The following is a 24,336-nucleotide window of genomic DNA, read 5'->3' as shown; positions in this document are numbered from 1 at the left end:
GAAGTTATGTTGGGTTGCAGGAGTGCTCTGAGTCAGCGGGAGGAAAACGGTGAATCACCCATGCAAGCCTAGAATCCCACCCAAAACCATGCCCATAAATCAGACACATTTTATTTTAAAGAAATAACGAAAGTGGTTGCATGAGGCAAGATGTGGGAGTGAAAGACTGGGCCTGATGGTGAAACCTAGGGAAGGGAACGTGAGCTGGTAGAGCAGTTCAGCAGCTGGCTCAATTATCAAGCGGTGAGATTTGCTGGCAAGAGTCAAATAAGGAACAAGAAGACAAATGACATGGGACAGAGAGAGCTCCACTGTGGCCGAGCTGACCTGCAGATTGGTGGAGCAGAGGAGGGGAGCTGTTGAGCTGTGCGGAGGGGCCACGTGTAAGATAATACGAAGTGACTTGGCCGAAATGTGTAAACAGAAGGTTCGACACTGGCATACACAATTTCTGCTACATAACTTGGTGTCCTTAATGGCCATAACTGCTGAAAAGCACAGAGAGAAAGTGGATGTTATCTAATTTGGAAAATGATAATACTTTTATTCTCCAGATTGACGACATAGATGTTCCAACCCCCAGGGTCTTCCTCTCCTTGGCGTCTTGACCTACGTTCTTCAAGTGGTGACTTTGTTTCATAGCCAACCTCTGAGCCCATTCTTTCTTCCCCCAACTCCCTCAAAACTCAAATTACATTGTAATGATCTGTCCACCTTTGGGTGACATTCTACCATGTTCATCTGAGACTCTCTCCAGCATTTTTGTTTGTGTCCAGGCTTCCAGGAAAGCTGATGGGGTCTAGATGCACTTTTTATATCCCCCCAATGACAAGTACAGTAGTGAAGGCCAAATGCTCAGTGAACAGTAACTCTCTGCCTTATATCCAGGTGGGTGATGGATCAACACTGAACTTTTCTTTTTTTTTTTTTTTTTTTTAAGAATATATTACTTTGGCTGGGTGCAGTGGCTCACACCTGTAATCCCAGCACATTGAAAGGCCGAGCAGGGAAGAATCAGTTGAGGTCAGGAGTTCAAGACCAGCCTGGCCAACATGGTGAAACCCTGTCTTTACTAAAAATACAAAAAGTAGCTGGGCATGGTGTCGTGCACCTGTCATCCCAGCTCCTCAGGAGGCTGCGGCATGAGAATTGCTTGAAGTCGGGAGGTGGAGACTGCAGTGAGCTGAGATCACACCACTGTACTCCAGCCTGGGCAATAGAGTGAGACTCTGTATCCAAAAAAAAAAAAGAATATATTGCTTTGTTGTGGTAAAATATACATAACATAAAATCCACAATTTGAACCATTTTTAAGTGTTCACTATACACCATTTAAACCAACAAAAATGTTTGCAAATTTGGGTTTTGTCCAACAATGCATGCATATCATGTAGATTTTATTCTTACCCCACCTCTGTATGAACCTTCTGCCTCTGCTTCTGTCAAATGTGTCTGTTCCTTAGTTTTGGACATACTTTATGCTTCTCTTTCCTTTTCACTTCTGCTTTCCCGGCCAACACACCTTCCTGTTGGGCTCCATGGTAGACACCCATTAGCATTTACTCCTTGCCTCCCAGGGAATCTAGGTCATAAAGGGCACCCTCTTTGTTTAGAGCACTAAATAGTAATTATAACATCTATGTTGTCTATATTGTCGTTTACCTCTTCTATTAACTATTCACATGCTACCAGATAACTGCTTTTATTAATCTCTATGTATATGTCAAGTTCTATAGTAGATGCCAGGACTCCAATAGTAAATATGAATATGATTATTAATATTAAATATGATTTGTCTCCTTTTCTCCTGGGAAGTTTTATACTCTGGACAAAGGGCAGACATTGAACACTGTATCAATCAGAATAGGCTATGTTGTAGTAGGCTAACAACCTTCAGCACCTTCAAACAACAAAGGCTAATTAATTTCTCGCTTACTCCATTCGCCCGGGTGGCCCAGCTGGGACTTTCATGGTCCTTACTCGTGGACCCTCCACACTGAGGGAGCAGGCTGCATCTGGGGAATTTTGGATCTCAGGAGCACTGAGAAAAAGAGAACACAGTAAGTCCCAAACTAGCTCTTAAAACTCTTTCCTCACTTCTTCTCTTGTTTCCTTGGCAAAAACAAGTGACACGGCCAGTTCTGACTTCAACAGTTGATGGATGTGTGATCTTCCCCTAAGGAGTCTGGGTATCATTTAACTGGATATACAGGCTATACACTCAAATGCACAATTACACGTTTTTTTGAGACTCAAAACCCTTTCAAAGTAAATTCTGTTACTTCTATTTGAATTTGGTTTTGAATTTTCTAAAATTGAAAGGTTCAAAGAAATGTATAAGGATAATCTTGTCCAATCCCAAATTGTTTGACCCGTGACTCTCAATCTCTGGGCCTCTGCATAAGAGTAGAGATTAAATTATTTTACATTACAGGAAGTAGAAAAAACATCCTAAGTACTTGCTATAGACTAAGTAATATCACACACCACACACACACACACACACACAAAGATAGATATATAGGAGTGGGTGCAGTGGCCAGGGAGGCCAAGGCTGGCAGATCGCTTGAGGCCAGGAGTTTGAGACCAACCTGGGCAACATGTCAAAATCCCGTCTCTACAAAAAAATAAATAAATAAATAAAATAAATAAATAAATAAAAAATACAACAATTAGCCACATGGTGGTGCATGCCTGTAGTTGCAGCTACTCAGTAGGCTAAGTTGAGAGGATCACTTGAGCCCAGGAGGTGGAGGTTGCAGTGAGCTGAGATTGCACCACTGCTCTCTAGCCAGGGTGACAGAATAAGACCCTGTCTCATAAAACAAAAGATCGATAGATAGATAGATAGATAGATAGATAGATAGATAGATAGATAGATAGATAGTTAGATACGTAGAGGAAGAAAAGAAAGAAAAAAATAGAGGAAGAAAGAAAGGAAAAGAAAATAAAAGATGCTAAGCGCTTACTCCACGGACCATTCTAAATGTTTTTCATGTATTAACTCAAGAGTCAACAAACTTTTTCTGTAAAGGAACAGACACTATATATTTTAGGTTTTGTGGGCCATGAGATCTAGGTTATTACTACATAACTGTGCCACTGCAGTGCAAAAGTGGCCACAGACAATACATAAACAAATGATTTTGGCTGTGTTCCAATACAAATTTATTTACAAAAACAGTGAGCTGGTTTGACCTTTGTTTTAACTTAGTTTATTCTGATGACAACCCTACTGTTATCTCCATTTCATAGATAAAGAGGCCTGTAGACGTACAGTAATTTGTAGAAGTGCAGTTGAGGCTTGTAGAGGTGCAATCATTTGTCAAAGTTCTCTCATCTGGTAAGTCGGGGAACCAGGCTTTGACAAAGGCAAGTTGGCTCCAGGGTTCATGATCCCAACTGTTACGATTCATTACTTCTCTAATAATGCTACTCTGCTGAATTCAGTTAAGCTATCGAACTATGGATCAGAAAAAGAGGGTTGGGCTTCCAAGATATTTGGTCATTTTATGGATGATCTTTTCTGTCTAAACAAAGACAAAAGACACAAATTATTTGTGGTTTCATTGTGCTGGGGTTGTGTGATTTATTGAGCCACACTAAATACACAAGATGGTATACAAAGTGGTAAAATGCACCATCTGAATCATTCTTGGCATACACTGACACCCAACTTTGGGGTTCTTCAAGTTTCCTTCTGCTGCCTCCCCAGCAGGGTAGAAAAGAAGACAAAAACACAGCAGAGAAAATCTGTCCAAGAATGGGGAAGAGTAGTTATGGCATGCTTAGGTGGTGGGCAACAGCTGATTTAAAGTTAGTAAATCTGAATCCAAATAATGGTTCAATTTCTCTATGCAACCATGCATAAATACCTGTGCTTCTTCCAAATCCGAGCTTTCAGGTCTGAATCATGGAGACAATGTATCTACTTACAGATGCACTGTGGATGATAAAGTAGTTTAAGTAAGCGCAAGTGTTGGCTAAATTACAACATCTTATAGACGTATGTAAAGTCGTCGCTATTACTGTTGTCCTCAGAGTAAGGGTTTTGCTTTTGTTGTATTTCAAGGTGACTTAAGTATGGTTGACTGCATATAGAAAAGGAAGAGTCCAAACCTATACTGACTGTAATTGAGTCTTTAAATTGCATATTTAAAGAAAATGACTAGCTTTTAAAATCCCAAGTGATTTTAGAGAAGACTCACAGAATTGTTCAGACTTTCTGCAACATATTTACTCACATAGTTGGGATAGAAGAAGTTGGATTTGCACTTGTGGTTTTCATAGAGTGGACAGTGTTTCTTGCCTATTCCACATGTTCTAATGCTATCGAATTTTTCAGATTTGGCTCACTCGGCTATCATGATCTCCCAACCTACATCTGTTATCGATTTTTTGTGTCCTTTCCTAGTTCTTTGCATTCACTTCTATTTGGCACAGGTTATTAGAGTTACTTGTCCATTCATTCAACTAACATGTGGCTGTCTATTGTGGAGAGGCAGCGTACTAGATGTTAGGGACACAAAGCTCATGAAGTAGATATGGCTTCTGTCCTCAGTTGGTGTATCTCTCAGTTAGAATCTGTTACTTGGGGGACAACTGGAGCTCTTTCTCCCTTCCTACTCGTCTAAGAATATGGAAACCAGGTCCCCAGTTAATTTAAGTTGTTTTCTTGATGTTTAAAGAAAACATTCATAAACTCAAGCGGCTTTCTTATGAATCAAGTTTTCAAGTTTTATAGCATTTGCTTTGTACTACTTGTTTTGACCCCATTGAGAAGTTTTATTTCTTCTGTTCTCCTGATTCTTTACCATTTTAGCGGCAAATATGTCCTTAGCATCCACTATGTGATTGATGCTTTGGAAATACTATGGAAAACTTGGTAGCAATGAACCCCCTGCCTTTAAGGAGCTTATATTCTATTTTAGATTAGGGAAGCAGGAAGGTCTCTCTCTGCGTCCAACAGAATGAGAACGAACGAGCCACATAAGTGGTGTCAAAAGGAATGCAAAAAGACAGCATGGCTGGAGCTGAGTGAAACTAAAAAGAAAACAAGGTTGGCAAGAGATGTGATTCAGATCACCAGAGGCTGGGAGACAATGGAGAGCATTTTGATTTTATTCTAATTTCAATGGAAAGTCACCAAAGAATTCTAAGAAGGAGTATAACATGGGGTTTGACACAGTGGGTGAAGAAGATCACACTTGCTACTAGAGATGAGGAGTACACTGCAGAGGGGAAAGTATGGGATCAGATAGGGGGTTATTTCAGGTGTCCACATAAGGGATGATGGTGACCTCAACTGGAAGTAGAGCTGAGTGGAGAGATGTGAGATACATTTTCAGATAGCAGGAACAGGACCTGCTGATGGGTGTGTTGACATGAGCTGAGGGCAGGGATGAGGCAGGAAGATGATAAAATCAAGAATATTCCTGGGTTGAGCAACACTCTACTGTCCGCTCCCTGTGGTGCAATTTGGCATTTCTCAACTCTACCTTCCCTCCTAAAAGTCATGAATCAGTAATTTTTTTTTTTTTGAGACAGAGTCTCGCTCTGTCGCCCAGGCTGGAGTGCAGTGGTGTGATCTCGGCTCACTGCAAGCTCGGCCTTCTGGGTTCATACCATTCTCCTGCCTCAGCCTGCCAAGTAGCTGGGACTACAGGCTCCTGCCACCATGCCTGGCTAATTTTTTGTGTTTTTAGTAGAGATGGGATTTCACCATGTTAGCCAGGATGGTCTCGATCTCCTGAGCTCATGATCTGCCCGCCTCGGCCTCCCAAAATGCTGGGATTACAGGCGTGAGCCACCGTGCCCGGCCCTCAGGAATCAGTCTTATAATAATATTATTTTGGGTTCTGTATCTGTTGAATTCCATAAACATCTCTCATTTTTTTCTGGTTACTCATTCATCTATCAGAAATTGTGTAAAGTCCATATTTTTTCAAATTTGGACCCGAAAATACTAAAGATTTAAACTACTAATAAACATGTACTTAATTTCAAAAAGAGACTACTAGACGTAGGTGAATAGGGTTTCCCATTTCCTGAGAGGAGGAAGACGTGAGGAAGATTACGTGGGGAAAATTGAGAGGAAAATTGGGCAGCAGTAAAGGAGAATGCCAGCTAAAGGGAATTTGGTTTTGTTGCAGTTATTTGTTTATGAGTCTTTTGTAAAGATGAGATACAGTCAAGCATGTCTGCACACTGAGTACAATGATTCAATGGAGAATAAGATATCGTGGTGCAGATACAAGAAAGATGAAAGAACAGAAGGAATGACATCCTTGAGAAGGCCACAGAGTGGGGGCTCCCAGCTCCTGCAGCAGGATCTGCCTTGAGTGGGTGACTGGGGTGGGTGCAGGGCAGAGAGAGATTCTAACTGAGCAAGTTTAGGATGAGGACTTGCACTCCAGAAAAGACTGGAGAAGGCCCTGAGAGAGCTTTTAGGAGGGAAGCCAGAGATGAGAAACGTAGAATCTCATCCGAGGCAGTGAAAAAGGAGCCTGCTAGACACAGGATGGTGGGCCTTTGTTGAGTGACTCTTCCATATGAGGAAAGTGCCTGGATAGCTGGTTTCTGGAGAATTTAAGTATTACTGTATTATACATTATAATGCATCTTTGTATAATGTTTCTCTCTTATTCCCCAAGATATTTCATTTTCTTTTGGAAAATGTGGACAGTTAGTCTCCATGTATATCTCTGTGGTTTCTAGCTCTTTCTAAGAGCTTTTGCTTTTGTTTTGAGACAGAGTCTTGCTCTGTCGCCCAGGTTGGTGTGTCATGGCGTGATCTCCACTCACCGCAACCTCTGCCTCCTGGGTTCAAGTGATTCTCCTGCCTCAGCCTTCCAAGTAGCTGGGATTACAGGTGTCTGCCACCACGCCCGGCAATTTTTTTTTTTTTTTTTTTTGTATTTTTAGTAGAGACGGGGTTTCACCATGTTGGCAAGGCTGGTCTTGAACTCCTGACCTCGTGATCTGTCCGCCTCAGCCTCCCAGAGTGCTGGGATTACAGGCGTGAGCCACCGCACCTGGCCCCTGGTTTCTGACTCTTGTATTAATTTTGTTTTGAGCTGAGTATCAATTGACCTTCATAATCATCTCTCATTTTTTCAGGTTCCTCATTCCTGTTTCAGAAATCGTTCATAAATGTTCATTATTTTCACATTCAGACACCTAAATAACAATGATTTAAACGTTTAACTTCAAAATGTATATACTATTTGCCTTTTTATGGTGAGAATATATTTGTATAATACCTATTTATGTCAGCACAGCAACTAACATAATAAATATACTCTTAGATTATAAAAGCTCACTTTATATAATCAGAGTATTTTCTCTATGTTTCTTATAAAATAACTGGTATGAATAAGCTATTTGGAATATCATTCAATTACTTACACCTCATTTCTTTCAAAATGTATTGGAGATATTTCCCAATTTGCAGGTGCCTGGAAGGTTGGAGTGATGAGTGTGTGTTTGTGTGGACGTGTGTTTGGATGTGTATGCACACAAAGATTTCCTCTTCCCTAATCTAATCTGTCTTTTTTTCTTTAAGAAAATGCTAAGAGCAATTTTCTTAGCTCTTCTGGTAGGTTATTTAGGAACTCAAAAGTGCTGGGCAATGGCTTTCATCTCCTGTCGGGCTTCATTCTTTTCTTTGGGGGAATGTTAAGCATTCCAGAAGACTCTCCTCCCAAGCACCAAGCATCATTCAGATGGTCATGCTGTCCAGGTGCCTCTCACCCCACCTGGAGATGAGGCTGTTCTGTTTTCCTACTTTGGTAATCCCCACCTCTGTTCTAAGGGCCTGGCCAAAACATGGAAAGTCTTACTTTTTTTTTTTGATCCGATCTTACAACAGTGCTGGTATATGTACATTGCATGAGGGAGTTCTTAAACAAAAAAATTTAAAAAAAGATTTTTCTGTCTCTGAGCTTTTTTCATCTATTTCCTCCTCCTGTCATATTGCCAGAAGCTAATTGAGAGTCAGTTATGTTTTATTTTAACCCAGTGATACAAGCAATGATGAGTTTTCATGTTAGTAAAATGGGAAAATGAGATGTGGAGAGGCTGAGGGGCAAAATGAGAATCGGCACAAAAATCTAATTGACACAGCGTTTTGCGAGAGGCAAGAATGTCCCTGTTAGGCAGGAAGCCCTGGGTAAGATAACCTGGAATGCGTGTATATGATCAGAACACAGGGCAAAAAACCGTTCTCAAGGCTTATCGCCACCTGAAGATTGAAAGACAAAGCTGAGTGAACTCATTGCAAAAAATCTTGTGTGCCTGGAAACATTCTGAAAGGGGCCCCTCCCTTGGGCTATAAGATCAATGGTGAATATCATCATCAAATCAGATAAGGGTAAACTTTTACAGCTCCCAGTTCCCAGTGACTATACCTTAAAGAACAAAACAAAACAAAAATACCACTATCTGTAGGCAAGTGTTTGCTCTTGACCACATATTTACATATGAAAGTCTATTCTGGGGAAGGACAGTGAGGAAGATGGAAAAATCAATGAAAAGCTCCCTCTTGGAATTTGTAGACGCCTTTCTTTCAAAGGTGAGCCCCTCCGCACCGATTTATTTGCAGAGACCTACACAGGCCCCATATTTATTTAGTTCCTATTTAAAAAGAAGCTTTCCTCCTGCCTTAGAAGAAGCTCATTACAGACAGACTTCACCTTTCTGTTGCAAAAGATGTTTCCTTGAAATGAAAATATAATGAGTGTTAGATCAGTAGCATGTAGCTGCCAGGCTATCTCTTTGATCCAGTTCAGAATGCATTTGTTAAAAAGCCGCTTTATTGATTTTTTTAGCTGCTTTTTGCTGTGTTTGGATCATTTGTACATATGCACATCACAATTTTTGCTACATCAAAGTGCTTAGTAAGTTCACTGCACTCAGGAAATAGCATACAAAACAGAGGAACTTGGCTCTAAAAAGATTTCTGCCACTTAACCTCCAATATGAAAGTTGTTTTTAATGCTTTTTTTTTTTTTTTTCTGAATAGCTTCAAAATATTTTATGCAGTCTTCAATGAGTAAGCCAGGGCTCCGCTTCAGATCTCCTTTGAAAATGATACATTCTGGAAAAGGAAGGATTTGATAGAACGAGTAAATGCATCTCACATCCATTCTGCTGGACAGGAGTCATTTTACTTCAATTAATTATTTGATTGACTCAATTTGCGGGTGGCAGTAGCTTCCAGGAAAGTGTTGACAATATTTGATGTATGTGAGGATAGCTATTAATTTAGTAATAAGTAGAAATTTACTAGGTAACTAATGTGATGTTTCTTTATTAGGTCCAATTATATGACAAAGAATGAGCACATTATAACCTTTAATGCTGATTTCTTTTTTTTTGTATCGTGTACATACAAATCAGTGTTAAGTGCTTTTAATTCTGAACAGATATTTCCTGGGGGCAGACTTGGAGCCAGCTCAGAGGAAAGCATGACTGGGAAGACAGAGCTGAGTTTGCTCCACTTTTGGTCTCAAGCCAAAAGCGCTGACTGTGGTCAAGTGTGGGCTGCCTAGAGGAGCTGTCCAGTCCAGCCTCCAACTAGACCCCTCGTGCTGCTGGTATTCGGGTGGGCTGTACCTCCTGCAGATGGACAAATGAACATGCATTAAAGATTTTATTTAACTCATTCAGTGAGGGAGCTAGGAAAATGTTATAACCAGTTGAAATGGGGGTCAAAACCAGCATTTATTTGTCAGCAATAGTGAAATGAATATGCAAATAGAGTCAAAACTGGTTTTCCATGGGAATGGTGTCAGTGGGGAGGGAAATCAATTAAACCCCTATGAGGGGCGGAATTTGTGGTGTTCATCAGTTACCTACAACCTACAGGTTTATAATGTAGCTCAAAGACAGTGAAAACTTAGAATGTGATAACCTCTAGAGTCTAGAAATTGTGGTGTTTTCCATTGAAGCACACCTTTTCTTGTACACCTCCAACAGTGGGCAGATGCTCAAATCCTTTTCTTTTTGTCTTTAAAGTCAGGAAAGTAGCTGACTTCAGGGGTCAGGTGAAAGTCAAGGGGTAAGAAAATAGGAGGCAGGTGATAACTGTGGGCTTCCAGTAATATTCTAGTAAGTGTAAAGGAAACATGACCTAAAATAGCAATGCATCAATTGAGTATTTAAAAGTCTTTTGTCTTTTAGAAATTGTCATTGTGTTGGTAGTTGCTATAAAAAGTAGTTTTCCCCTTTCCTGAATTTTATCTTTTATTTTCTCTATTTTTTCCCTCCCTCCCTCCCTCCCTCCCTTCCTTCCTTCCTTCCTTCCTTCCTTCCTTCCTTCCTTCCTTCCTTCCTCCTTCTTTCTTTCTTCCTTCCCTTTCCTTCCCGTCTTCTTTCCTTTCTTTCCTTTCCTTTCTTTCTTTCTCCCTCCCCTTCCCTCCCCTTCCATGACCTCCTTCAGTGCCAGTCCACATTTTCATTTTGATCCATCCCTTTGCACACTGGACTCTCAAAAACAGCAATTCCTAACTGCTCAATTGAATTTGCCATTTGGGGCCATCTCTGTGCATTGCCTCTAAATAAATTTACCAAGTCCCCTTGGTGCAAAATTGAGATACAGATGAATGGATGCTACCTAAGAGGAACGGGGACACCTGGGTCTGGTGGAACAATGTCCCGAAAGGACTACATGACTTCGGCAAACACCGCTCTTTTCTGGGTGCCATCCCATCTGGTCCCCAGGCAGAAGTCAGAGGGTGCTTAGCAGCCATGGCCTGGCCTGACTGCAAAGAGCATCCAGTCAGCATCGTTTCATACACTGGAGCTTTGAACCAGTGATCCTCAAGCCTCTCCGGTCAGGTCACTGGGAATTTATACTTTCCTAAAATGCCCATTTTCTTGCTGTTTGTGTCAGAATGAAATCTCACCTCGTGTGATAGTAGTCATGAAACCCAAAGGCACAATGTGGAGAGGAGTTCACGAGAATGCCTGGTATGAGGACAGCACCCCAAATCACTCTTTATGAGCTTACCTCAAAAGCTCAGGCTCCACTTATCCCATGGTAGTTTTCTTGTTTTTGTTTTTCTATTTATAAAGATACAATTTACATGTAATAAAATTTATTATTTTTAATGTGTATTTCTTCTTTTGAACATATGCTTACAGTCATACCACAATCAGATAACATTTCTGTGGGACCCCCAAACTTTCCTGCCCCTTTTTTGTCATTTTTATCCCCGGTCTCCCAACTTTAGTAACCACTGTTGTGATTTCTATCTCTATATTTTGCTTTTTCTAGAATGTCATATAAATGGAATCCTAGAAATGCAACCTTTTGAGTCTGGCTTCTTTCACTTATAATGCATCTGAGATCCATCAATGTCGTCACTCACATCAGTGCTCGCTGAGTCGTATTCTCTTGTATAAATGCACCACGGTTTATTTTCTCACCTACTGAAAGTGAGGTTGTTGGGTTGTTTTTAGTTATGGGATATCATGAATACAACCAGTAGAAACATTCATTTACAGATTTTGTATGTGAACACAGTGTAGTGTTTCTGAGTTGGATGGTAAATAAATGTTAATTTTATAAAAAGCTGTCAAATTGTTTTCCAAAATAGCTAATCCATTTGGAATTCTCACTAGCAATATATGAGAGTTCCAGTTGTTCCATCATATTCTCACCATCATTCAGTATTGCCTCTGTCCCTTTCTCGCTTACTCTTCTCTTTTTCCATTATATTCTCATCATTATTTGGTATTGCCTGCTTGCCTGACTTCCTCCCTCCCTCCCTCTCTCTCCCCTTCCCTTCCCCTTCCTTTTTCTTTCCTCCCCTTTACCCTCCTCCTCTCCGCTGCCCCTCCTCCCCTCTCCCTGCTCCCCTCTCTCTGCCCCTCCTCCCTCTCCCTGCTCCCTCCCGCCCTTCGTCCCTCCTCTCCCCCGCCCTCCCCTCCCCTCCCCGCCCTCCTCTGCCCCTCCCCATCCTCCCCCTCTCCCCTCCCTGCCCCTCCCCTCTGCCCCTCCCTCCACAACTGCCCCTGCCCTCCCTCCACTGCCTCTCCCCTCCTGGCCCTCCCTCCCTCCCCTGCCCCTCCCTCCCTCCCCTGCCCTCCCTCCCCGCTCCCCCTCCCCCTCCCCCAGGGCTAACCCCCCTGCCCCTCCCTCCCGCTCGCCCATCCCCTCCCCTCCCCTCCCCATCCCCAATATGCCCCTCCCCCTCTCGCTCCCCTCCCACTCCCGTCCTACCTCCCTCCTCCTCCCATTCCTTTCTTCTTTCTTTCCTCCTTCGCCCTCTCTCCCTCCCTCCCCCCTTTCCTTCCTCCCTTCCTACTTTCCTTCCTTCCTTCTTCCTTCCTTCTTCATTTCCTTTCCTCCTTTCCTTCTTTTTTTTTTTCTTTCTTTCCTCCTTTCTTGCCATTCTGCTATATTTCATAGTGTTATCTCATATGGTTTAAATGATATTATCTTAATAATTAATATGTTGAGGGTTTTCTTTTTACATGCTTAACATCTTCTCTCCAAGTATCTGTTCAAATCTTTTGACTGGGCTGTCTTTCAAAAGCTTTCCAATTCAAATTCCATCTTTCCAAAAATATGAATTCATTAAGTCTAGAAAGTATCAATTGGCATATTTACAATGCCTGTGGATGCAATGGCAAAACAAAGTCCTAGAATAGATTATTCTGTAGTTCCTTAATATGTAGATATTAAAGCAGTAATCAGCTCAAGCCATAGTGGATTCACTAAGAATAAATAATGTAAAGGGACCCATTTCCTTTCTTTTTCATGAATTAACTTAATTTTATATTAGAATAGTTTAATGGATATATTTTATTTCATGCTTGTGAACAAAATGGAGAAATATGAACTATGTAACAATAAGTAAATTATATTTTGTTGAAAAAATATTACCCCAACATATTAATCTTTTTGAATCTGTCAAGCTGGAGAAATATTCCTTAGTAATTAAATTCAAAATAATGTAATCATCAAAATACTCCAATTAAGTCAATAATAATTTATAAATATTATTAAATGTGTATATTTTATTCTTATTTTAGAAATATTACATATTATGATAAATCTGTTATAGTTTCATGGGAGAAGGATCCTCTGACATTCATCTCGGAATGCTATACTTCACTTAAAGTTTACCTCCTTTTGTTGTATTAACCCCACTTCATGAGATGCTATTTATTCTACTGTTTTAAAATGTGTATGTCTCACTTTAATGGTGTTGCTTTTGTTTTTTTTAAAAAATTGCTTATCTTTACATTTGAGATTTCCTTTCACCCTGTGGGTTTAAGTGGCATACTGCTTGCTTCAGCCTGTTTTGAGTAATTCTGAGGTAGAAGCAGGACAGATTGCCAGGCCTGACATGCCAGTGGCTGCAAAGTCTCTCCCCTTTTTCCTGGGTCTTGGTAGACACTTGAGTTTCTGCCGTGTTGTCCCTTCCACCTCCAGGGCTGTTCCTGCCTGTGTTCTGCGGCCAAGTGCCCTGTGATTGCTGTAAGAGGGATGAATGAGGACTCGGGGTGGGGATGCAGCAAACTGACCAGCTGCCACCTCTCCATTCTCCCAGTCATCTCTCTGATCATTGTCTCTGCACTAGCTCACAGTCCGGAAGCTTGGAGAGCCTCTTTTGTTTCTCCACTTTTTTTTTTTTCCTCTGAGCTCTCTGTAAAAGCATGTTTTGGGTTGTGCTCTCTTCTTTCAATTAATTTATATCTACCCTCTGTCTTTTAGGAACTTATTATATTATTTGACAAAACACAGATGTGCAGAAAAATCCTAGGCCCAATAAACCCAGATGTTCCGGGTGCAGATTCACGCTTCTCTCTCATGAAACTCCCCTTCCCAGACCATCAGGGTGAAAGCAGGGAGGCAGCTGCTGTGAGGACAGCACTGTCATTGCAGCACTAGAGGCCATTCCACACACCGCACCCACTGCCACGGCAACAAGCACCCCTCCTGCCCTCCTGCCCTCCCCTTTTAGAGGATATCATGTGGAAGTTCCATAAAGGCAAAGACCACGGAGAGTTCATCAGTGATTTTACCTGGTAACGTTTTAAAATTTATTAATTTTATTCACTCTTCGTTTGGATTTTCTGAAAACGGAGTACACACTTCGATAGGCATCAAGCAGCCTGTTGATTTCATGTGCACTAACTAGCAATTTTCTTCTTATCAGAGATGCTTATTGAAACATGAGCCTTTCATTTCTTAATGCAATGCCGCCTTTTTAATCAGTCCTGCACAGCTCTTAATTCAGGAGCGAGACTGTCAGTAAACAAAGTTCTCCTTAGAAAGCAGACCTGACAATTCCTATTGTTCGTCAGGCTTCACCTTCACCAAGGCAGCCATGTTAACAAAAGTCCCAAGTGTGTTGTAAAGCAGATGGGTGCCGGTGTTTTGCCTGCTTCACATTGGAACACCCGTCCTCTGTCTGGCATTGCTCTGCAATAGGAATTTTGGTGGGAAGGAAGAAGTTGCAGAATCTGAGTCAGCAGAGTCTCTATTTCTAGATGGGCTTGTAGCTATTCTGTGAACACCTGACCCAGCTTCTTCTAAGTCAGTGCTCCTCAACTGAGCACAAATTTGACCCTAGAAGTCATATGGCAATATCAGCAGACAGTTTCAACCGTAACGACTGGGAGGGAGCTGCTGGCATCTAGTGTGTAAGGACCAGGGGTGCTGCTAAACATACTCTGATGCATAGAATGTTCCCACGAAAAACAATTCTCTGGCTCCAAATGTCTACAGCGCCAAGCCTGAGAAACCCTAGTCTCAGTTACAGTACCTGGGAGCCAGTGGATCTCCAGTGTCCTGCGTTGGTCTTAGAAGAACTGGGAGGGGGCAGGCTGCGGCCTCTGGTGTTCTGTGATGGCAGCAGCAACATCCACTCAAGACTGCTTCTGTGCCTGGCCTTTGTTCTGGGTGTTGGCTTCTGCCTGGCTGTCTTAGAATCTATTTCTGGTGCCTCAGACCATTCTTAAGTTCTGTGTCTCACTAGAAGGGCTCACAGGACTCAGTGACACTCAGGACTATGGTTCATTACAGTGAAAAAACATGCAGTGGCATCAGTAAGGAAAACAAATGCACCAGGCAGTGGCCTCCAAAATCTTCCTGTGGATTTGCACAAGACACATTCATTCCTCCAGCCATGAACTTCAGTGATGTAAGCCAAGTGTCTAAGCCCAGGGAGGGCAGCTTGGGTCTCAGAGGCTAGAGCTTTTATTGGGGGCTGGTCACATAGGCACCTATTTCCAGGAGGAAAGCTGGTGACCACCATAAATCATGTTGACTTGGTACGAACCACCTAGATAGGCTTGGGCAGCAGGTGTCAGGACCCCGGGTGTATAAAACAAACTTATTCATTAGCAGCACAGGGAGGATTGCAGGGCCAAAGTTTTCAGGAGCTGACCGAGGGTCAGTTAGGCCTTCCTGAAGAGATGCGAGACTCCGGCACTGTCAGGCAGGAGCTCTTTCCTGCACATTATAGTTGTCAAGACCTTTCCAGTCATTCTGTGCTTTCTTTAGTAACCTTTCAGTGAAGCCCTATCTGCTAAAGTCAGACAAATTCGGTTATTTCTGCTTCCAACCAAGAAGAGGAGCTGACTCATATACAATGTAATTCAAAAATAATAACCGAGGCCCCTTGTGTTGTTTGCATTGATCTTGTATGCATGCATGTGTGTGTGTTTGATTTGATTTCAGAACATTATCATTTCTATCAGAAAGTGGGCTTTCTTGAAGACTTCATGACAGCCACGCGTGAGTCCATGGGCTGGTGTGGTAGGGAAGCACATTATCTGCCTGTGGCGTTTAATGATATGCATTTAAAATATTTTTTCTTTTTTTAATAGCACCAAAGACCCAGGACACATGCAAAGACTGCCCATATCACATTTTTGACCTTTGTTGGTATAGAGCTGTCTGCCCAGGAAAGACTTTAGCTCCATCTGTCTGCCTGTTATTACACATTCCAGGCCACTTAATACCTCAAGCTTAGCTGTGGTCTGAAGTACCCTGCTTTTCTTAGGTTTGAAATGAATGTAGCTCATGCAAGTAAGATGTGTCATAGTCTCTTAGGAAGCAATATCGCCACTCAAAATAAAGAAAGATCTCGGAAAGAAACGGTACGAATTTGTTGGGGAGTATTTAGCCATGTTGTCTGGCTTTCTTACTCACCACATGTTTTGTTTTTCAAAGCAATTAAAGATAATGATGAAGAGATCACTCTTAAAGTGCTCGTTTTTTACTTTTCAGACTTATTAGAAAGCAGAATTTTAAAAATATATATATAGAAGCTGACAAAAATTATTCATAGTCATCACTTAGAGAAAATGAGAAAATTGTTAATATTTTGGTATATAATGTTCCCATCAATTTTCTTTTCTTTCTTTTTTTTTTTGAGACGGAGTCTCGCTCTGTCACCCAGTCACCCAGACTGGAGTGCAATAGCATGATCTCGGCTCACTGCAACCTCCATCTCCTGAGTTCAAGCAATTCTCCTGGGTTTACAGGTGCGTGCCACCACGCCCAGCTAATTTTTGTATTTTTAGTAGAGACGGGGTTTCACCATGTTGGTCAGGCTGGTCTCGAACTCTTGACCTCAGGTGATTTGCTCACCTCAGCCTCTGAAAGTGCTGGGGTTACAGGCATGAGCCACCACGCCCGGCACCCATCTACTTTTAAGACGTGTGTGTGTGTGCACATACATACATATATACCTAATGTATATAAAATATATAATAAAAACACATACATATGTATATATGTGGCAGAAGTATGTGTGTATATAGAAATGCATGCACAGGTAGTAATAATTTATGCAGCAATTTATGCATAATGTATATCATTTAATCCTGTTGATGTTCTTCTGAAACATGTGCTTGTTTCTTTGACACTGCATTGACCTGCAATATTCTTCTGCATCATGGAAGAATGTAGAATGGCCGCATGGTATTCCATCTCATCTCACACTATAGTTAGCACTTCTGTTATTGGACGTACAACCGTTTCCATTTATTTGCAGTCACATGTCAGGTTGTGATGAACATCTTTAATCAAATCTATGTGCACGTATAATTTTCCCTCCAGACTATATCTTGGTGGTGGAATTTCTGAACCAAAGAGTGAGCACATTTTTCAAACAATTGAAACTCATGGCCAGTTATCCTCCATAAAAGTTGTTCCAAATTTCACACAATGGGCCTTTTTTCCCACGAACTTGCCAATCTTAATGGTTTGTAATTTTAAAAAAATCTCAACAGTTTGGTTTGTAAGTAGCTTTTCATTATAATTAAAACAACCTTGATTGTTAAGGAGGAGCCAGAAACCCTTTAAACCGAACCTCACTGGCATTTTTTGTTTGTTTTAAATCAGGATGTCAGCCTGTTTAAATTGACCAAGTACATGAAAAGGAAAACAAAACAAACATTTCTTGACTCTAAAAGACCTTTAGGGTGGTCTACAGCCTGCATGTCTCCGACTTCCATGACTGAGGCCTGGGTCTGCACTCAGCAGGACAGGCCACCTTAGGCTGGGCCCCTGGGGGCCATGCCAGGATTGGGACTGGGGTGGGGCTGGTTGACAGGAGTCTTCTCAAATTATCTGAGAATCTCACGGGGGAATATATGTGGGTGTGCTTTTTTCCTTTGGCGGGACGGATTAGGAGGACTCAGAGTTTTCTTTCTTGTGCAAGGATAACAATTTGGTCCCCAGATTTTGATTATCTCATACTCACTCCTTTCCTAATTATCCCGTATTTGTTAAATACAAGATAATAGATTCTGACAAGCAATCAGCAAATGGGCACCAAGTGATGTGCTTCATTTTAATTGGCTTTCCCTTTTTTTCCTTCTCTGCTAAATTATAGCCCATCAGCATGAGATTCCCTGTGGTGAGCAGCTAATAATATGCCCAGGTGCAGCCAATTTTACTTCCTAAAGAAGAAATAGTAGCTACATATTCCCCGAATGTGAAGTGGAAAAGTGGGCTGTAATAGCTCTTCTCAGCAGTGCTGCATGCTAGGGCACGTTTTACATCCGGATCTCTATTCTAACCATGTTTTTTAAATGCAATGGCAATTAATTTGCATTATATTGATGAATTAATGAGGCACAGTACAGAAGGTTTTCTTAGAGACTTCTGAGAAATCTCTTGTTTAATTTTGCCTTAGATGTTACAATTTTAAAAAAATCTTTTTTTAAGAATTAGGAATACAAAACCACTGTAGATAAACACAAATGAAAATATCACTGTTAAATGAACCAGTGAAACAACATTCCATAATATGTATTTTCCAAAGTGGTGCTAGGATGTGGCTTTGCTTTGGTGCACAAACCCTAGACAAATGTACCTAATGGAATGTCACTTAGGTTATTGGGAACACTTTTCCCTATTTGCCATTAATAATATTTGTTCCTACTTAAAACATTTTAGTGACTTTTAATTAGCTACAGTGAGGTGAGAGTGCATGTTTTAATTTTATCTAACTTTATTTTAAGCCACTTGACCATGATGTGCAGTTTTCAGATAAACCCAAATATTCTTTCTGAGGCTAAATCAATAGAGATTTTCATCATCACATACTACACACAATCTGTCACAGCCATCTATCTGTTACTCTCTCAGTCAAGTGGCCGCCAATACTCTCGAGCCAACTTGAAACCATATGGGAAAGACAATAAAGGAACAAGGATTCCTGTCTTAATTCTTGAACATGGAAAGGAAAAAGGAAGGAGGAGAAAAGAGAAATGGAGAAAACAGCAATCTCCCTTCCCTACCAAGACAGGGAGGGTTTTCTGTGTGACCTCTCAGTGTGTCTTCACTCAGCCACTGCCTTCCATATTACTGCCATATTGTGGTTCGGTCACTATTGTCCACACATGTCCATCTTCCCTTGTCCATCTCCACACTTCAGCCAAAGGGATTATCAAAACCCTTTGATAATGTGTAACAGACATCCTCATGCTGTGTAACAAACATCCTCTAAAAACTGCCATTGGCTATGTTCATAAACATGAGATTTGGACAGGACTCAGTGGAGCAACTCCCCTCTGCTCCAGGATGCCTAGGAACTCTGCTGGGTAGACACCAATGGCCAGTAGACAGAAATCTCTTTCTCCTTGGGGGCAAATCTGACTTAGGGATTTGTAGAGGCCATGGTCATTCATAAGCTGATACTTGCTTCTCTTCAGCTGATCGCCAAGTGTCCCATCCACATGCTGTCTCTAGCATGGTGCTCTCTGGGGAGTCAGACTTCAGGGTTTCAAGAGAATGTTTTCCCAAAGACTGGGGTGGACTGCAAGGCTTCTAATGACCTGAACTTGGAGATCTCGGGACCTCGCATCCACCAGATTCTCTTGGTCAAGTAGGTCACTAGGACCAGTCAGAATTCAAAGAGAGAGAGGAATTAGATTCCAAATCTCAATGAGCAGAGCAGCAAAGAACTTGAAGACATTTAATTTCTATAAAAACATGTTGGATCATGTCACCCTCTAAGCATATAACATTCAAAGGCTTCCCATTGCTTTTCAGATAGAATCCAGCACTCACCCCAAACAGCCTGCATGTTGCTGCTGACCAGCCTCATCTCAGAGTGTGCTAAGTATCTCAAATCCACCGATCCTTTATTTCCCTAACTATGGTGGTTGTCCCACCTCATGCTCCTCTCTTTGCCCCCTGTTTAAGCTAAAGCCAAGCTATCTTCCAAGTCTCTGTTTAGTAGGGGCGACCTCCACTGACCCATGGGTGCAGTCAAGCTTCCCTGTCATATCCTGTCTTAGCATCCAGAATTCTCAAATAATGAGTTGTGTGATTTAGTACATGCTTCAGTGAAATCCCGTGTGGGCAAGGACATAGTATGTGGTTCGGAGCTATTTGCATAGCACCTAGAAAACTGTCCTACACACAGTTGGCACTTAATAAATATTTACTAATGAGTCAACATTACATTAACCAACCTTAGGAAAGAGTGCTTACCTGTGCATCTCAAATGACACCGACTCTGTGAAATAATAGTCTCCTGAGACATGCTGGATCTGCAGCATCCAGTAGGGTAGCCATGGCCACGCACAGGGTTGGGCAAAGCACGGTCTGTCTGAATTGAGGGTGCCATAAAATACAAACCCTTTTTCAAAGACATGGTGTAACAACAAAGGGTATCAATTGTATCATTGATATTTCATATGAATTACATGTGGACATGATAATAGTTTTAATACACTGTGTTACCTATTATTAACAATATAATTAAAATTGAAAACTAGGCCGGGCATGGTGGCTGAAGCCTGTAATCCCAGCACTTTGTGAGGCTGAGGCCGGCGAATCATGAGGTCAAGAGATTGAGGCCATCCTGGCCAGCATGGTAAAACCGCGTTTCTATTAAAAATACAAAAATTAGCTGTGCGTGGAGGTGTGCACCTATAGTTTCAGCTACTTAGGAGGCTGAGGCAGGAGAATCGCTTGCACCTGGGAGGCAGAGGTTGCAGTGAGTCAAGATTGTGCCACTACTCCAGCCTGGGTGACACAGCGAGTCTCCATCTCAAGAAAAAAAAAAAGAAAGTAATTTCACCTGTTTCTTTTTTTTTTTTTTTTACATTTTATATGACTTTTTGAAAATCTGAAACCACATACGCAGTTTGCATGTTATATTTTGCGGGACAAAGCTGCTCTAAAGAGAAGGTTCTAGGTTGAAATGTACTTGGAGAAACTCTGCAAGCACTCTCACTCTTTAGAATGTTTGCAATGAACATATCAAAGGCCCTGAGAAGTCCTGCAGCAAAACTGCTGTTAACTGTAAGCCAGTGTGTTTTAAAGCTGATTGGACCTTGCATAGGTCTCATCTTTTTAAGACCTTGGATATTCACCTCCCTTGAAATACACTTAGGAAAATATGATTAGGTGACGGCCACCCTGATGCCTGGCCCTGAGGTCATGGACATGGTTCATGTAATAGTGAATCTTATTATGTAGATTAGAAGCAGAGCCTATTGAAGTGCATTTTTATTGGGGGAGGGAAGGGGATGGAATCAGATACAGGAGAAGTGCCAAATTCAAGGACTGTGGCAGAATCACACAGCCCCACACATAAAGTCATATAAACACATATGTTCCCACTGGAAGCTGGAAGCTGCATCTACTCTGATGGAGGGGCAGGGCCTTGCCAGACCCAGGGTCATGGGCAGCCCACTCTGAGCTCTTTACAGACCTCTGGGGCTGTTCATTGGTTTGCCTTATTTCTCTAGTTTGCTCGGTTTGCTGAAGAGGCAAACCAAAGGTAGGACACAACTTCAGGTCCACAACGTGACTGGGTGCCGTGTCCGAGACAGAGGGAAGAAATGTAAACTGAGTGGCCGTCAAGGCACAAGATTGTCTTGCGATTTCCTCCCAGAAATGTGGGCATTTTTTTTCTTTCTACGATAAAGAGTGGATATTGTCTCACTGGGCTTTCTGAATTTCATTTTTGATGGGAAAGATGAGAGATTTAAAAGTGCTGTTTCTCAGCACAGAATCCTTGAGATGTTCGTGTGCACTAAGTCACGAGCCCTGTGTTTGTTTTAAAGGTGCTTGGTTGTCAAGAAGGGTATTCTGTGAACCTAAGAAATAGTCCATCTCCCTATGAGGCAGGAATGTGGCCTCTTTTAAATTAATCCCACGTGAACTGTGACCTCTTTGTTGGACTGTCACCAGGATCATCTTGATACAAGAGCACTGAGTAATAAAAATCTAACCAGAGCTTGAGGCAGCTTTGGTAGTCTCACCACCATCTGCTCATCCTGGATCTAGACTTCCCTAGGCAAGGCTTGCCTGTCCTCTGTCAAAGCAAATGCTGGCCTCCTGTAAGCTCCTAATTCTAACAAGAGTGTCTATTTTATCCCCTTACTTCTCCTCCAGTGGATACTTCCCAATGTCTTTTTTACCCTCTTCCCCAACAATTCGATCCTAACAATGCTGTCCCCTTCCTGAGTTATCCTTCCTTTTCTCACTGAAGTTCATCCCTTCCATACTGTGGGATTAGAAAGAACACTGCCTTGTGTTACTCTCACAGAGCAGCATGCCAAGTATTTCCCCACAAGCATAAATCTTAATTGCTGTTCTTACTACAAATCATAAATAACCCTAGCCTAGGTATCATCGCACATAAGGAGACAGAAAGCCAGGCAAAACATAATGAAAAGGTATTAATTGATAACTAAACAGGTGTTCTATCTTGCTCCAGTATAAATTTTATGGCAATGATTTTGTTGAATTGCTTCTTCTGGCATTGAAAATTTCATATGATGTGCATATTTTAACTCTTTCTAAACCCATCTGGGGAAACAACAACAAAAGAATGATTTAAAAATCAGAAGCAGGCTGGAGCAGTGGCTCATGCCTGTAGTACCAGCACTTTGGGAGGCCAAGGCAGGCAGATGGCTTGAATCCAGGAGTTCAAGTCCAGCCTGGGCAACATGGCGAAATCCCATCTTTACTAAAAATACAAAAAAATAACGGGGCATGGTGTCACATACCTGTAGTCCAAGCTACTCAGGGGCCTGAGGATGGATGATTGCTTGAACCCAGGAGCTCGAGGTGGCAGTGAGCCATGATCGCACCACTGCACCACTGCACTCCAGCCTGGGTGACAGAGTGAGATCCTGTCCCAAAATAAATAAATTAATTAATTAATAACAACCTGAAGCAATTCAACTTGTTCAAGATACTTTATCCAGAAACAACTTGCAAATTACCCAGGGTGAAAACCAGTGGTAGCTCCTAGAATTAATAACCTTAAATTTAAAGAAGAGAAGAGGTGCTGGTACACTTCAAACCAACATTGTTGTATCCTTTAAGAGTTTTGCAAGCTTAACTTTCTAAATATGTGAATTTATTTAAATTTCCCAACAAGTAAACTGAATCAATGTTTCTCGAATTGTGTCCCATTAAATCTTCTCAGGGAGAGCTTGAAATTTCTGCATTTGAATATGGGCTTTGATGGTCAATAGATTTGAAAAGTACCTCATAGTAGAGATCTACTAAGAATACAGCGCACACAAGCACAGTAAAAGTGCTGAGATATTCTGTTGTCAACACACCTGTTTCACTTCAGCTAACCTTCTTTTCCAAAGCTTATTTGGGCACAAAACAGTTTATTTTGAGCTGCATCTCTTATTTTTCCTTAGAGCACCAGTTTAAGGAATGTGAAAATATACAATGATGCCTGGTATACAATGGCGTGGTTTCTTTTTGTTACTCTGCTCAGCATACCTAACTGTTTCTCCCGAATTTTAATTTTGCATATAATCAGAGGATATTTTGCTGTTCTTTCCACTTTCAAATATATGTTCAAAATATCCATTTCTATCCCTAACTCCATAAAAAAACACTTCTATGGCATTTCAAAATTGTAGCCATGAAATAGAATGGGATGTGATGTCATCAAGTTTTTAGGATAATTTCTCACTGCCAGTAGAAAAATATTTCAGCAGAATTCATGATGATTATGTACATGTCACAATCAGTCTCCTCCTACCATTTATGGTGCTCTTTAGAGGTGATACTTCTGTCTTTTGAAGATCTCTGGATCACAGGAACAAGAGTGAGGGCAACACCAAGAGGAAGCCAGGGCCCTCCTGAAACTCCCCCCTTCCTCACTGACTCTTCACTGCAGCCTCTGAGAAGGGGCCTTGGCCCTGCACCAACTTCCTTCTCCATCCAGGATGGCATCTATGGAATGCGGCATCTCAGCGTGGGAATATTCTAACCAATCGCTTTGTATTTGTCCGTTTTCTTGCTGCTGATAAAGACATACCCAAGACAGGGTAATTCATAAAGAAAAAGAGGTTTAATGGACTCACAGTTCCGGGTGGCTGGGGAGGCCTCACAATTATGGCAGAAAGCGAAAGGCATATCTTACATGGCAGCAGGCAAGAGAGAATGAGAGCCAAGTGAAAGGGGAAACCCCTTATAAAAATATCAGATCTCATGAGACTTATTCAATAGCATGAGAACAGTGTGGGGGAAACTCCCCCCCACCGCCCGCCCATGTTTCCATTACCTCCCACTGGGACCCTGCCATGACACGTGGGGATTACCACAGCTACAAATCAAGATGAGGTTTTGGTGGGGACACAGCCAAACCATATCATACTTCTTTTCATTTTTCCCCTAAAGAAAGAATATTGATTTCTACAAAGGTGAAATCCCTGAAAAGATGGAATTTATTTCCTAAAAAAAAAAAAACAAAAAACAAAAAACAAATCAGAATTAAAGGGAGAATGAAGCATAGGAAATTTGGATCCAAATAACTTGAAGCACATTTCTTATATATGATGTTCTCTGTAGACTTCCTTTGACTGATTGGAACC

The 24,336-nt window shown here is 41.6% G+C and overlaps 1 long non-coding RNA gene across 1 annotated transcript; it reads left to right on the top strand.

The window, feature by feature from the left end:
- The first annotated feature begins 776 nt into the window (after positions 1-776).
- Positions 777-13,804, top strand: LOC108534754 (uncharacterized). The gene is made up of 4 exons (XR_001887021.1): positions 777-888; positions 1,959-2,060; positions 10,895-11,041; positions 13,445-13,804. It is a non-coding gene; the product is annotated as an uncharacterized LOC108534754 (long non-coding RNA).
- The last annotated feature ends 10,532 nt before the right edge of the window (positions 13,805-24,336 follow it).

Source organism: Rhinopithecus bieti, unplaced genomic scaffold (genome assembly GCF_001698545.2).
Source record: "Rhinopithecus bieti isolate Rb0 unplaced genomic scaffold, ASM169854v2 scaffold_11744, whole genome shotgun sequence".
In the NCBI taxonomy this organism is placed as follows: domain Eukaryota; kingdom Metazoa; phylum Chordata; class Mammalia; order Primates; family Cercopithecidae; genus Rhinopithecus; species Rhinopithecus bieti.
This window is presented reverse-complemented; position numbering and strand designations above follow the sequence as displayed.